We start from the raw sequence: 14,648 nt of genomic DNA on the forward strand, positions 1-14,648 counted from the left end.
GCAACGACAGCAACTTGGAAGAACTTCTGAGCCTTCCAGAAAGAGAAATTAAAATTGCCATGATTAAAAAAGTGATAGATCAGAAGAAGGAAATTGAGTCCCTAAAGAGGGAAGTAAGAGAAATGCAGGAGATCAAAGAATTAATGGAGGAACTAAAGAACTCTGGGAAAAGCAATGAAAGCAGAATAGATGAAATGGAAGAACGAATAAGTAATCTTGAAGACACAGAAATAAAAAGAACCAAAACAGAAAAGGAAAGAGAAGTACGAAGGAAAAAGAATGAAGAAAGACTTCGGGAACTATCTGACTCCATGAGGAAAGGAAATATAAGAGTTATAGGAATTCCAGAAGGAGAGGAGAGAGATGTAGGAACAGAGAAAATATTCATGGATATAATTGAAGAGAACTTCCCAAATGCGAAGAAGGAGCTGAAAATTGATATACAAGAAGCAAGAAGAACACCAAACTTCCACGACGAAAGGAAAAACACAGCAAGACACATGATAGTAAAGCTCCCAAGAATCCAGGACAAGGAAAAAATAATGAAGCTGACAAGAGGGAAGAAACAGATTACATTCAAAGGAAAACCAATCAGGCTGACATCAGACTTCTCTGAAGAAACACTACGGGCAAGGAGAGAGTGGAGGGACATAGTCAACAGACTCCAAGAAAACAGATGCCAACCAAGAATACTCTATCCCGCAAAGCTCTTTCCTCCATGAAGAAAGAATATGGACCTTCCCAGACAAAGAGAAACTCCGGAATTTCATTGCGATTAAACCCCCACTCCAAAAAATACTACAAGGAATCCTAAAGCCAGAACCTCAGAGGGACGAATAACAACGAAAGAAGACCAAAAAAAAAAAAGTTATTAAAAGAATAAATAAATAAAATCAAAGGAAAGACAAACATAATGGCAAATACAGATGCTAACATATCAATATTAACTCTAAATGTAAATGGACTAAACTCTTCAATAAAAAGACACAGAGTTGCAGCCTGGATTAAGAAACAAAACCCAACCTTTTGCTGTCTCCAGGAAACACATTTAGCTACAAAAGATAAAAATAGGCTCAAAGTCAAAGGATGGAAAACAATCCTACAAGCAAATGGGCCAAAAAAGAAAGCAGGAACAGCTATACTTATATCAGATAAAACAGACTTCAAACTCAAAAAAATAAAAAGAGACCCCAATGGTCACTACATTATGATTAAGGGGACAATACTTCAAGAAGAAATAACACTCATTAACATATACTCACCAAACGAAAGAGCACCAAAATATATCAGACAACTGTTGTCCTCTCTGAAAACAGACATCAGAGAAAACACATATGTAGTGGGAGACTTCAACACACCACTATCAACAATGGATAGATCAACAAGACAAATAATAAGTAAAGAAACTAAAGCTCTAAATAAGGACCTAGAGCATTTGGGCTTAACAGACATCTATAGAACACTAAACCCAAAAAAAACGGAGTACACATTTTTCTCAAGCGCACACGGATCATTCTCCAGGATCGATCACATACTGGGGCACAAGACAAACATCAACAGATACACCAAGATTGAAATCATACCAACCATCTTTTCTGACCACGAAGGCATCAAACTAGAAATAAATCATAAAAAGAAGGCAAGGAACTATCCTACCTCATGGAGATTAAAAGCAACACTACTGGAAGACCACTGGACTAACGAGGAGATCAAAGAAGAAATTAAAAAATTCTTTGAATTGAATGACAAGGAGGACACCAATATCCTAAATGTATGGGATACAGCAAAAGCAGTAATAAGAGGAAAATATATAGCAATAGAAGCTCACATCAAAAAACAAGAAAGAACTCAAAGAAACAACCTAATCTCGAAGCTCAAAGATCTAGAAAAAGAACAACAAAAAAACCCCAAAACCAGTAGAAGAAAAGAAATAATAAAAACCAAAGCAGAAATAAATGAAATTGAAACTAAAAAAACAATCCAAAAGATCAATGAAACCAAGAGCTGGTTCTTTGAAAAAATCAATAAAATAGACAAACCCCTAGCCAGGCTCACAAAGGAAAAAAGGGAGAAAGCACAAATACACAGGATCATAAATGAAAGAGGAGAAATCACAACGGACACAGCAGAAATCAAAAGAATAATCAGTAACTACTATGAACAGTTATATGGAAACAAGTTCAACAATCTAGAGGAGATGGACAAATTCCTACAACTCTACAATCACCCAAAGCTAGATAAAGAAGAAATAGAACACCTAAACAGACCAATTACAAGCAGCGAAATTGAAATGGTAATCAAAAACCTCCCCAAAAACAAAAGCCCAGGACCTGATGGATTTACAAATGAATTCTACCAAACATTCAGAGATGAATTATTGCCTATCCTTCACAAACTCTTCCAAAAAATTGAGAAGGAAGGGACAATACCAAACACGTTCTATGAAGCCAATATTACACTAATACCAAAACCGAATAAGGATAACACAAAAAAGGAAAACTATAGGCCAATCTCCCTAATGAACACTGATGCAAAAATCCTCAATAAAATTTTAGCTATCAGAATCCAACAATGTATCCATAAGATAATTCACCACGACCAAGTTGGATTCATTCCAGGGCCCAAGGATGGTTTAACATCGGAAAATCAATCAACGTTATCCAACACATCAACAAAAAGAAATATAAAAACCATATGATAATATCAATAGATGCTGAGAAAGCTTTCGACAAAGTGCAACACCCATTCATGATAAAAGCCTTGAAATTCTTGGGATACAAGGAACATACCTCAACATCATAAAGGCCATCTATGACAAGCCAACAGCCAGTATCATTCTCAATGGTGAAAAGCTGAAAGCAATTCCATTAAGATCTGGAACAAGACAAGGATGTCCACTCTCACCACTGCTTTTCAATATAATACTGGAAGTCCTAGCCAGAGCAATAAGACAAGAGAAAGACATCCAAGGAATCCAAATAGGAAAAGAAGTCGTCAAACTATCACTATTTGCAGATGATATGATAATATACATAGAGAACCCCAAAATCTCCACAGAAAAACTAATTCAACTCATCAATCAATTCAGTAAAGTGGCAGGATACAAAATCAACACGCAAAAGTCAGTAGCCTTCCTATACACAAACAATAAATCTGAAGAAGAAGAAATCAAAAAAACCACCCCTTTTATTATCGAAACAAAAAAAATCAAATATTTGGGAATAAATCTAACAAAAGAGGTAAAGGACCTATACAAAGAAAACTATAAAACACTGTTAAAAGAAATAGAAGAAGACACAAAGAAATGGAAAGACATCCCCTGCTCATGGATTGGAAGAATAAACATTATTAAAATGGCCATCCTACCAAAAGCAATATACAGATTCAATGCTATTCCAATCAAAATCTCAATGGCATTCTTCAAAGAAATAGAACAATTATTGATGAAATTCATATGGAATCACCAAAAACCCCGAATAGCCAAAGCTCTACTGAAAAAAAAAGAAGGAAATGGAGGCATCACACTCCCAGACTTCAAACTATACTACAAAGCCATAATCATCAAAACTGCATGGTATTGGAACAAGAACAGACATACAGACCAATGGAATCGAATAGAAAATCCAGAAATAAACCCACAGATTTATGGTCAACTAATCTTTGACAAAGGAGCAAAGACTATGCATTGGAGCAAAGAAAGTTTGTTCAATAAATGGTGCTGGGAAAACTGGGTCGCTACATGCAAAAGAATGAAGCTTGACCACTACCTCACACCATACACAAAAATCAACTCAAAATGGATTAAAGAACTGGACATAAGACCTGAAACCATAAAATACATAGAAGGAAATATAGGCGAAACACTACGGGATTTGCACATCAAAGACATCTTTACAGACACATCACCCAAAGCAGTGATAGTGAAGAGAAAGATCAACAGCTGGGACTACATCAAATTAAAGAGCTTCTGCACAGCAAAAGAGACAATAACAAAAACAAAGAGAAACCCCACCAACTGGGAGAACATTTTTGCACCCAACACTAATGATAAAGGACTGATCACAAAAATCTGCAAAGAGCTGATGAGACTCAGCAACAACAAAGAAAATAATCCAGTCAAAAAATGGGCAGAAGAGCTAAAAAGAAACTTCTCTGAAGAGGAAATGCAAATGGCCAGCAGACATATGAAAAAATGTTCAACATCACTTGTAATCAGGGAAATGCAAATCAAAACTACCTTGAGATACCATCTCACACCAGTGAGAATGGCACATATTAAAAAAACTAGCAACAACAAATGTTGGCGAGGATGTGGAGAAAAAGGAACTCTTGTGCACTGTTGGTGGGAGTGCAAACTGGTCCAACCACTATGGAGAGCTGTGTGGAGATTTCTGGACCTACTAAACATAGAGCTTCCATATGATCCAGCAATTCCACTCCTGGGGATTTACCCAAAGGACACAGAAACATCAATTCCAAAGAGCACCTGCACTCCTATGTTTATAGCAGCACTGTTTACAATAGCTAAGCTTTGGAAACAACCCAAATGCCCAAAAATAGATGACTGGATCAAGAAGATGTGGTACATATATACCATGGAATATTACTCAGCATTCAAAAAAGATAAACACATGCAATTTGCAGCAACATGGATGGCACTGGAAGGGATCATGCTCAGCGAAATAAGCCAAAAAGAAAAAGAAAAATACCGGATGGTCTCACTCATAGCAGGAATCTAGAAAACTTAAATAAGGGACCAGGAAAATGAATATAAGAAAGTGAAAATCAAAATCAACAAAAAACTATGAACCAGAGACACTTTTTGGGGGTGGGGGGCGGGAGGGGAAGGATGGGGTCAGAATGGGGCATTTGCAATTGTATGGGGGAGTATTAAAATAAAATTTAATATTAAAAAAAAGATTTATTCAGTTGTTGTAACTCAAAATCTCTGATCTCATTCAGTTTGTAAAATATGTACCAAAAAGATAGCGAAAACATCCAAATTAGAAAGAAGTAAAACTATTCCTACTTGCAGAGCACGTGATCCTATATATATATATATAATCCCAAAGAATTAAAAACTACTAAAACTAACACATTCAGCAAAGTTGAAGGGTTATAAGACCAACACACAAAATTGTTTTATATAACAATAAATAATCCAGAAAGTAAACTAAGATAATTCCATTTACAATCTCGCCAATAGAATAAAATATACTTAGACAGAATGTAACCAGGGCCCCCGCGGCCCCGGGCTGACGCCGAGCTGCAGCGGCGCTGGGGCGCGCGAGGGCCTCGCAGAACCCGAAGACCCCGCGATCCCCGGCGGGAATATTTTTTAATTGGCAACGAAGTCCGTTCCTGACATTCCTGACACACCCGCCCTTTGATGCGAAGTTACACGGTGAGCGTGCTGCTCACACCGCCGCCGCCGGCGCGAGTTCGGTGCCGAGCCCGAGAAGGTGGCGCGGTGCAGGGCGGCAGTGGGACGTGGAGATCAGCACCAGCCCTGCGAAGCTGCGTCCCGGGACGGAACCTGCTTTAGAAGCCCGGGATCCCTCTGAACCCCTGATGGAGAAGGGCCCGCCCTACCGGGCAGTCGCCCAGGGGTCCCCAGCCCTCCTGGGGACCTGCCCAGCCGCCCACCCCCACCACCCCGGTCCTAGCTCCCCTGGTGTGCTGAGACGCCTCCCCTCCCCCCGTTTGGTATTTACACCTTTCACACATTTGTAAGCTATTATCCCGTCTGCGCTTAGTCACCGCTGAGCCAAGCGCCACGGATTTAGCTCCTTTAATTTTTCCTCCTAAATCAATCCTCCATTTCCCCTTAATCACCCCGTGGCTCCTCTCTAAACTCTCTCGCTTCTACCCCGGCTGCTGCAGCCTCTGCTGTCTCTCTGAACTGCTCCTCCTCCAACCTTAAACGGGTGTCCCAAGGGCATGGTGAACATTTGGGGAGGGCGGTTTGGGGGGAAAAAAAAAAAAGTAACCAGGAAGGTGAAATATTTGCACATTGGAAACTATAAAACAATACTGAAGTGAATTAAACATCCAAAAAATGCAGATATTCCCAACAAAGTTCATAGACTGGAACACTTACTGTTGACATTACTGGAGTGGTAACTTTAACAAAGTTCCAAGAGCTTTTTAATTTTTTGATAGAAATGGAAATAAAAGTCATCAAATTTATCTAGAATTGTGTTGTGTTGAACGGGTGGGTTCTTGTGTCCGAGCGATTGAGGAATAATCACTCACACGCCGGGCTGAAGATTAGTAAGCTCGATTTTATTGCAAGAGAAACTCCTGACAGCAGAAGGGGCGTCCAAGGAAGGAGCCAAGGGTTATGGCGCTGGGTTCTTTTTTTACAGGGCTTCTGGGGACCCTCCACCCCTCTCAAAAGCTCCCCGGCGCTTTTTCCTTCTTTGGAGTACTTTTCCACTGCTCCCTGCCTCTCCACTGCCCTATTTTGTCTCCCCCCCAGTCTTCTTCATACCTGGCGGTGTGAGGTGAGCACCAGCGCTGTTCCTTCCCCACACCCCTCTTGCGGTTGCCAGCTCAAGCCCGCCGGCTCGGGAGCGGAGCCCAGGCGGTGCTGGTGGCTGAAGCCACAGACTCCTACAGCCGGTGCCCCCTGGAGGGGTTGCTGGTGAAGAGAGAGCGCCCCAGGGAAAATGCTAAAAAGTATCGCATTTTCAGCGGGGGACTGAGGAAGGGCCCCCAACATTCGGTGTTCTGGATTCAGCAGACGAGCATTCAGCGTTTGCGTGTCTAAAGCGATTCTGGGGTTAGTGATGTCAGGCGCCACCCGCGGATCTTCCAGCGCGCTGGAGTGGGCCTCAGGAGGACGCGGAGAGGCCTCAGCAGCCAGCCTGGGAGAGGGAAAGCTCAGAGGCTTTGCAAGGAGCCAAGTGTCGCGCAACCAGCCCATCCCGGGTAGGCCCATTACCGGTTCTAGCGGCTGTTGGTGTCCTCGTGCGCTCCGCTGACAGCCGTCACCGTACTCCACGGCGCTCTGCGTCGCGTCGCCCCGCCCCGCGCCGCCCCGCCCCGCGCCGCCCCGCGCCGCCCCGCCCCGACGCCCCGCCCCGCCCCGCCGCCGCGCCGCGCTACGCCACCCACACGCGCACACCACGCACGCCACGCCGCACGGCGCCGCGCCGGTTGGCTGAGTGCGCATGCGCAGTGGGAGGGCGGACCATCCTGCCGCTTTTCCCCTCTGCTTACCCCACACCAAGCGACTGAAACTTCCTGGTTTTGCTGCTGTTGCAGCCCAGAAGGGACGGTGAAGACCCGGACCCAGGCACCTCGCTGAGCTGTGAGGGTGGCCATTTGGGTGGTTCCTCTGCTGCACCTGCTGTTTTGAGTGTCGCTTGTCCGGTCCTGTGCTGGGGTGTCTCGGCAGCTCCGGGCGCATCTCCTGGGTGTCTTCTGCTGTCTTCAAGAGCTGGATCCTGGCCGCGTGCTCCAGGCCTCTGTGGGGGGAAGATGCTTTTTTGTTTAGGACTTAAAAACACTGAACACTGCTTCCGGTGAGCAGTGACCATTTTTGCCTTCAGTAACTCTTTGTTTTTCCCTGATTTGTTAAATAAATCTTATTGTTGTTCTCTGAGGCTGAGTAGTCTTGCAATAGTGCGTGGGTGAAGAACTCAGACAGTGACTGGTAAAATATTTGGGCAGTGTCCTTGGCCGGTTTGGTGCCCCTTGCTGCCCAGTATCAACACCTGCCAGCTCTGTGCCTGTCAGCCTTTTCCCACAAGCCCTCTGCTCCTTCAAGTTGTCAGACTTTGCCCACTATCCCTGCCTCCCCTTTCAATTGCAAGCCCCTTGAATAACCAAAACAATTGTGAGGAGAAAGAACACAGTTGGAAGACTCACACCAATTTTAAATTTGTTGTACTGTAACTAGAAGACTGGAGTTGGGGCCACCTGTCACCACAGAATGCCAATAAAGTATAAAGACAGGATTGAATCTTTCGAGTGTGCTTAATCAGACAGCCAGCAATCTGGAGGGGGCGGGGGTTAACATTCTAAAGAAAATGCCTTAACATCTCATTTCCAGCTGCCTTTTTGTAGTAAGTTGAACAAAGAGTTCAGCAGTAAGCAGGCCTTCACCACTGCCAGGAGATTGTGATGTCCAGCCCCTGGAGCTCCTTATTGCCCTCCTGGACACCTGGCCTCAGGCTCATCACACTGTGCTGAGGATTGCCTTCAGATAGCACTGGCTTCCCACACTCCTGCAAAGGTGTCCTTGGGCTGGAAAATTAACTCAGAGCAGACAGGCCATAAACAATATATGTGTGCAGACACCAATCTTACACGCCCCCACTCCTATCACTACTATAAAACTACACTAAAAGTCATCAGAACAGTGTGGTACTGGTATAAATATAGACACACTGACCACTGAAATAGAATTAAGAGCCCAGAAATAAGCCCATATATCTATAAATATAAGTAAGGAAAATGAGTTAAAATCAGGCTATTTTTCACCTTCCACAGACAGCCCATACCTTGAAATGCTGTGTTTTTCCACCATTGAGACATCTAGCAAACAGCAGATGGGCTTTGCATTTGCAGCAAGGTATCAGTAGTGTGGCTATGGGCACTTAACAATGTAAAGGGGCCTGGGCAGTGGAGTAGTTCTACCTCTCAGAGTCTCTTGCTCTGTCTGCCTGCCTGTGTATGTGGTCCCCTGTCTGAGCATTAAAGGACCGAAATACACTGAAGGCTCCAAAATCTCTTGATCTGCGGGAAGTGACAATGAACTTACTTGATTTGGGATGGTTGCTCAATAGTCAGTTTAGAAAGAATCTCCCTCCCCATGTTGTTTCTTCTTAGCCATTTTCCATCCACTAATCCATACCCTGCTGCTTAATTAAATCCTATTTGTCCTTGCTGTATTTAGAATTGAAGACAGTTCTATACTGAGGTTTCTAGCCCCTATTGCAATAGTTCCTGAATGAAATTTGTAACCACTTAAACTATTGTACAACTCTGGTTCTTTTAAACACTTCGTGTTTAGCAGATATTTTGGGGATTATCTGAGTATGTACGCACCTTTGATTAACTTCTATTTACTTAGCTATTATAATTCTGCAGAGGTAGAGGTTAATTTGTAGAAAATGATAGTAAAACGACAGTAATGGTTTCTAAGGCCAAAGATTTGTATCTATAGCACAGTAAATAAAATTTGTCCAGAGATGAATCTGATTTCTCTCTGGCGGAAAAGAGTAACCCCAAAATATAAATCATAACCTTCAAAATCAGTTTTACCTTTGGGATAGTAACCTGTCTTTGATCTACTAACAATCTCTTCCACATTCTTTTGACTGACTATTAAAACAATTCTTCATAATCTCCTTTGAGTTATAACATAGTATAAGGACCCCCTAATGAATTAAGTCTTCACATGTGTGTATCATATATTTGCACAAGAATCATGTGTTTTACTTTTTGAAAATCATTGTAGAAAAAGTCACTTCAGAGAGGCCTTACTCCAGTGCCCCTGTCCTCACAGTCATATTTATTGTGTTCTTTGTTAGCTCCTTCATTGTCTCCTTTATTAGCACTTGCCTTGCCGGGGAAGAGGCATCTATCTTTTATCTATCTATCTTTTTTTGGTCAAAAATATTTATTGAACATCTTTTGTGTGCCAGAAAATATGACTTTAGGGCTATAGCCCTGAGGAAACAGTTTGCACTCTTAGCTTGTTTATAGGCTAGTAGAAGAGATAGGAAGAGACAGACACCCTAGTACCTTGTAAAGGTACCTCGTAAAGTTACCTTGATTCTCTGATACAGGTAAATACACAATAGTATGTGGTACCTAGTCGATTCTGGGAGTGTCAAGCAAATTTCCCAGCAGAAGCTATGTCTGCACCAAGGAGAAAATTAAAAAACTTTAATCCCTGATAATTCCTGTCAGTCCCCCAAAGTTCAAATGAACAAATCAAATCAGCAATGTTTTTATTAGGCAAATACAGCTGGAAAAAATATATACCTCTGCATTCCCTCTCTCCAAGTGCTATATCTTTGGTTATAGAAATTCTGGAGTCCCTTGTGAGAGGAAGGGATGGCAAAATTAGGCAAGTAGTCATTGTGAAGGAGTCCTGGAATGGAGCAAGATAATTCCTGGAATGGAGCATTTATAATACAAAGTAAGGACCACTGGTAAAAAGAGAATGAGGTGAACTTGGGGAAATAGTTCTCCAGACCAGAAGGCTTTGGGAAGGGGGGATGGTCTAAGATGAGTTGTAGCAGTAGGCAGGGGCCAGATAGGAACGGCTTCATAGGCCATCTTAAGAAGTGGTGTTCTTAGCAGAGGGCTATGGGAAGTCACTGGAAAGCTTTATGCTAAAGAAAAATTATGTGAACCTATTTGTGAGAGTTGTTCTGAGCCCAATTTAGATTATTACTTTATTTTTATACTTTATATTAATACAATTTTTTAAAAATATTACTCTGCATATTCTTAACTTTTTTCACTAATCAACTTTTCATAATTTTATTTATATTTTATTGAGGCAACATTGGTTTACAACAGTTCATATCATTTAGAGGTATAAAATCTCCCCCTTCAGGTGTTGTTATCACCACACCCACCACCAAAACAGCCATAGTCCTCCACCATTGTCGCTTGTGCTCCCTCCTGACTATATACTCTCTACTGCCCTTTCCTCTCCAGAAGTCTCAGTTCTACAGTCATATTTCTAGGGTTTTTATTGGTTTGACTGTATATGAGCCTTTGTTTTGTTTCTCTTTTTCCTTCTGACTTACTTCATTACCGTAATATTCTCCAGTTCCATCCATGTTGTCACAAATAGCAAGAGTTTATCTTTTTTTTTTTTTTTTTTTTAAAGTTCAGTAGTATTCCTTTGGGTATACATTACCACATCTTCCTGATCTATTCATCTGTCTCTGTGCTTAGGTTGTTTCCATAGCTTGGCTATTGTAAATAGCGCTGCATTGAACATAGGAGTACATGTATCCCTTCAAATAAGTGTTTTCATATTCCTCAGGTAGATTCCTAGGGGTAGAATTATTGGTAAATAAAATATGGTAGATCCATTTTTTTTAAATCTTTTGAGAAACCTCCATGCTGCTTTCTGTAGTCACCTGTATTATTTTCAGTGGCCCTCAATAATGAGTCCACAAATGAATGAATAAATGAAAGATAGTTGGTTTGGAACAGAAGAGTTGGACTTTCCCATAGACACTAAAGCACGATTGCTGTCTTTGCACTCTTGTTGTCTGCCATGCAAAGGCCACCTGCTCTTCCTGTAGTAGAGAGAAATAATGAGGTGAGGCTCCGGAGTGGTGGTGGTGAAAGAATTAACCAGAGGCAGAGCTGAGAACAGAAAAGGCAGATTTATTGAAATACCCTGCAAGAGATGGGGATGGAGGGGGCAAAAAACGATTTGAGGCTCTCTTTTATACTGTTTTCAGGCTTTTTAACTTGGGATGCCAATTTGTACTAGTTATCTGCTGGGATGTCTGATCTCAGGCACTGGTTTTTGACACAGAAACATGTCCTGGCCCTACTTCTGCATTCCTGAAACTGGGCGGGTTTTTCTGATCATGGTGGTGGGTACTGTGGCCCAGTTCCCCTCCCAAATTTGCCTGCTAAGCAAGGAGTGGGAGCTTAGTTTTCAACCTTATTAAATGGTTCCCTGAGATTTCCATCCAACCCTGGGTTGTGCCAGATTCTTCTGATCTGGAAACTCCTGACCCAGGCGGCAATCTCTGGTGACAAAGAGTCTCTCCTTAAGCAACCTCAACTCTGGTTCCCCTGAAATCTTTTTCAACTAGGCCTGACGTTTGAAATTCTGTGCCTCTGGATTGTCACATTTTATAAGAATCCTGCTAAGTTGTTTAGCCAGAATCCCACATCCCTCTTACCACCTTGGTTATCTAACCGGATCCTTATCTTCCACTGTCAGTCACCCCAGTTGAGCGCTGACCGCGGTGGCTTTCAGCAAGATTCCTGTTAGTTTCTTTGAAAAGAAATTCCAATCTGACCAAAAACGATGTTTTCTCTCACTAATTTTCCATCAACTGACCAGTCACCCCATACTGGCTATAAATGCCCACTTTTGTTGCATTAGGATTTGAGTCGAGTCTCTCATCCCCCTCACTACGAGACTCTATTTTTCAGAATTTTTTTTCTTTAGCACGAGTGCCCGTGACCTCTAACTGGGGTGTGTGGCTCGGCAGAGGCCGCGGCGCGGCCCGCGAAGGGCAGGCCCCAGGCAGAAAGACGTCTCCTCCCCGCAGGCGCTCCTGGCCGCCCGCTCCGAGGCAGGCCGTGCTTCACGCGTTCGTCCCGCCAGCCGCAGTTTCCCGGGCGGGCGGGCGTGGCGCGTCGGCCATCACCAGCTCCCCCGCGTCCCTTCGCCTCTTGCCGCCTTCCCTGCCCCGGCGGCCAAACGCTCCTCTAGCGACACCTCTCAGGCTTTCAGAAGGCAGCTCGATCCCCGCTCGGGACGGCGGGCCGGGCGGGCTGGGCGGGCTGGGCGGGCTCCGGAGCGCCGCGGCCAGGGTGTCAGCTTGGGCTCCGCGGAAGGACCTCGGGCCCGGAGGGGCTGGGCCCGGACCGGGCGCCGGGGGTGGGGCGGGCGGCGCGGCGGGCGATGACAGGCAGCAGGCTCTGCTCTGACGGGCGGGCCAGCGTGTGTCAGGATGGCCGAGTGGTCTAAGGCGCCAGACTCAAGGCGAGAGTCCTTACCTACGGGTGTTCTGGTCTCCAGATGGAGGCGTGGGTTCGAATCCCACTTCTGACACGGTCGTTTTTACACGCCTATCATTTGAGACTTCCTAGTTGCTGTACACATTTCTCCTTTGGTGGAAAGCGTCCATACTCAGCCTCTATTATTGCTTGCCACCCTTTTCTTGCTTATTTTCTCTACCAGCAGTGGGTGAAGAGCTGCCTAAACAGAAATGAACAAAACTTTTTAGAGCTTTAAAATTCACCCAATTAAATTTAAGTACGCCATACTACGCGCGGTAGTCTTAGTCTAGCAAGTTTGAGAGCTACCACCTATCTCCTCCCTGGTGGTCTAGTGGTTAGGATTCGGCGCTCTCACCGCCGCGGCCCGGGTTCGATTCCCGGTCAGGGAATGACTCTTTTCTCCCCCTTCATTTGAGGAAACCCACATTTGAAAATTTTTCTTTAGGGGAGTGAGGTTGTGTCAAGTGAACCTTTTTTGCGACTCATGTGAGGCAGCAGGGTGTTAAGCTCTGTGGCAGCACCAAAGGATCCGGGCTGCCACGAATACCTGGCGCTTCTACCCCTCTCCAGCGAAGCACAAGGCCACCTAGGGGGTGGCTGAGGAAAGTCTTAGCGCCTCCCCGTAGCTTGGACAATTGTTGCAGCCGAAAGAAATCAGGTTATTTCTCACTCTCCCAAACATTTCCTTTTTTATTTTGAAAATAAGTGGAAATATTTAAAATAAGGACGCATGGAACGCAAGGGTTCCATCTAATGGTTGGTCTTTCCCAAGTTTTCCCTGTCTTTTTCGCGATTGATGACAGAAAGAGGAGCGAGAGGGAGGGGGACAGGGGAGGGAGGGAGGGCGAGGGCGCGAGAAAGACGCGGGCGGGAGAAAGAGACGCGGGCGGCGGGGAGAGCGCGAGCGCGCGCGCGGGCCCGTCCCCGGTCTCCACCCCACTTGAAAGTTGAAGACGACATTTTTCCACTCTTCGTCGTACCTGAGAAAGTTAACATTCGATATTCACATTCAAGTTTTCTCCATTGTGCCTCCAAATACCCTTTATGGTTGTTTTAAATTTCTTTTTTATTCCAGAAATTTTCATTGCTCGTTTTTCTATTATGATGTCTCTGAAAAATATTACATTTTGATAATAAAACATTTAAATCACATTAAGTTCTATCCTCTTAACATTTTTATAATTACTCTGAGCTTCTTTGACTAATTTGATGTTTTTAAGGTATTCATTTTTCCCTGCGCACTCCAGGCTAGCACTGTGTGAAGATAAATCTCCCCTCCCCCTCAGTTATAACCTGGCCTCCCAGTTGATCCCAAGCCTTGGACAAAGAGTTTGCTGCACTGTGCTGTTCCCTGGCAGTTGGTTTATCATAATCCAGCCTAGCGTGGAGCACAGCGCCGCCACGATTAGTGATCAGATTGAGCAGAGTTCCAGTTCTGACTGAGGCTTTCTAAGCTGAAGGCTGGCCCTTTATCCTCTAAGTCTTATTCAATCAAAATGATGGAGGCTGAGGGTAGAAAATTTAGAACGAGGACATCAAATGACCAGAAACTGGAGGTGGGGATAGAAATGATTAACATTGTTTTTAAACCCACTATAGAAAAGAAAAATCCTTAGGCAACAACTGCTGTAGTGAGTCTGATGGCTGCCATAGAAAGTATCCCCAAGCACAGACCAGAGGTGGGGATGTGGAGATATGTAGAGAATCACTGATTGGTACGATTCAACACAACTACATCCTAGAAGTAATTAATTTAGCAGCAGTTAACCCCACAAAAGAATAAACCCCTCCCCCAAAAAAGAATTTTGTATTGTTAGGAGTTGGCGCCTCAACTCTATCCGGGGTTCCCAAAGACCACACGGATCCAGAGATGCAAAAGCAAAAAGGCTTTATTGCTAGCTTAAGCTAGGGCCCAACTCTGC

The 14,648-nt window shown here is 43.8% G+C and overlaps 2 non-coding genes across 2 annotated transcripts; both read left to right on the forward strand.

Moving 5' to 3' along the window:
• The first annotated feature begins 12,671 nt into the window (after window positions 1–12,671).
• On the forward strand, window positions 12,672–12,778 carry TRNAL-CAA (transfer RNA leucine (anticodon CAA)). The gene is made up of 2 exons: window positions 12,672–12,709; window positions 12,733–12,778. It is a non-coding gene; the product is annotated as a tRNA-Leu (tRNA).
• Window positions 12,779–13,043: 265 nt separating this feature from the next.
• TRNAE-CUC (transfer RNA glutamic acid (anticodon CUC)) lies at window positions 13,044–13,115 on the forward strand. The gene has a single exon. It is a non-coding gene; the product is annotated as a tRNA-Glu (tRNA).
• Window positions 13,116–14,648: the final 1,533 nt, after the last annotated feature.

This window comes from Talpa occidentalis, unplaced genomic scaffold (assembly GCF_014898055.3).
Source record: "Talpa occidentalis isolate TD23 unplaced genomic scaffold, MPIMG_talOcc4v2.1 talOcc4.13, whole genome shotgun sequence".
In the NCBI taxonomy this organism is placed as follows: Eukaryota; Metazoa; Chordata; class Mammalia; order Eulipotyphla; family Talpidae; genus Talpa; species Talpa occidentalis.